The sequence below is a fragment of the Hylaeus anthracinus genome, unplaced genomic scaffold (genome assembly GCF_026225885.1).
Source record: "Hylaeus anthracinus isolate JK02 unplaced genomic scaffold, UHH_iyHylAnth1.0_haploid 0, whole genome shotgun sequence".
In the NCBI taxonomy this organism is placed as follows: Eukaryota; Metazoa; Arthropoda; class Insecta; order Hymenoptera; family Colletidae; genus Hylaeus; species Hylaeus anthracinus.
In genome coordinates, this window is record NW_026533254.1 from 25,325,904 (window position 1) to 25,327,144 (window position 1,241).

The following is a 1,241-nucleotide window of genomic DNA, read 5'->3' on the forward strand; positions in this document are numbered from 1 at the left end:
TATGGTATAATACTGAGTATTCCATCCAAGTAGAGTATAATCCTGCCAACTACAGAATATATCAGCATTATACGTCAGAATAGTGAAAGGTGTAGAATACTTCCATATCATACAACGTTACACAGTCTCATAACATAATGGAGCAAAATACAACATAACCCAGCCTGCGATACAGTTACACCTACTGACACCTACTCTCCAAACTTAGAAAAAGAAGCGATTTCTTGATTGTTTCTATTTTCTTTTTACAGAATGTATATTTTTAATTCCAAACCAGACGACTCGAGGATTGGAGGAGATGAATGTTGTAGCATTGGTTCAACGATGATCTATGTGAATATTATACTTAGAGGAATTAAAGAATCGCATCGAAGACGTTCGCAGGCTTTCAGCCGATTAACAGACAGCCTTAGAGTTTCGAGGTGGTCGCCTCGAAGCCGTGTTGTTGCCAATAGGCCTGGTCGTGCATCGCGTGTCGCGTTGTGCGCGACCTTCTGCGCTACGGGCAAGGTTAATCCAATTTCCTAATTTCTGCAATTAATCGAAATACTCGGTGACGGCTGTAGCACTGTGCATCACGCCTACTCGGTGCACCGAAGTTACGCGTTAGCTCTCGCGCGCGCGGTTTAGAGATTCTAATTGCCACAATTGGCAGAACTCGACGATGAGTTCAGAAATCAAAATAATTATGATCTCATTGGTGATTAAGTCCGAGTTTATTAGGGTTATTGAGTTTATTGATGTTTCTCTTTGTATTGCAAGACTGTCTCTATTTAGATTGCTGCGATTAGTTGATCCGAGCGCTTATGATAAAAAGGAAGCCACAGATAAACAAGCTTTGGTATTCTGGTCATTTCTTCTCTATTTTTTGTCTATTTTCGTGTAAACACGAGACACGACCATCCCATTTCCGGTGACGCAACGTGCGTAAATAGAAATAGGTGGGTTGAATAGTACATCAAAGTAAATATTGGATGTGTCGAGATTAGAAAAAGGTCGAACGTGTTATCAGAGCTTCGTACGATCGATATGTGATGTAGGCGTCGAGGCCATATCAAGGTCAGTTATGTTGTTTTACTTTTCGTCTACCGACATGCATAGGTGCCTGTTCTGAATAATTAGACTCCGGATTTTATGCATTTATCACGCACAATAATATAAAATACGTACAGTGTAAGAAATATGTAGAGTTTGTGTACAATTGGTGTAGTAGAATTGGTGTAGAATTGGTGTAGAATTGG

The 1,241-nt window shown here is 40.1% G+C and overlaps 2 protein-coding genes across 2 annotated transcripts in view; one reads left to right on the forward strand and one right to left on the reverse strand.

Annotated features, from left to right (window-relative positions):
• The window catches only part of LOC128889814 (uncharacterized), a 24,206-nt gene that overhangs the window by 4,098 nt on the left and 18,867 nt on the right, over positions 1-1,241 (forward strand). The gene's annotated exons all lie outside the window — the stretch shown is intronic.
• LOC128889774 (carbohydrate sulfotransferase 11) overlaps positions 1-1,241 on the reverse strand; it is a 20,831-nt gene that overhangs the window by 3,146 nt on the left and 16,444 nt on the right. The window lies entirely within an intron of this gene.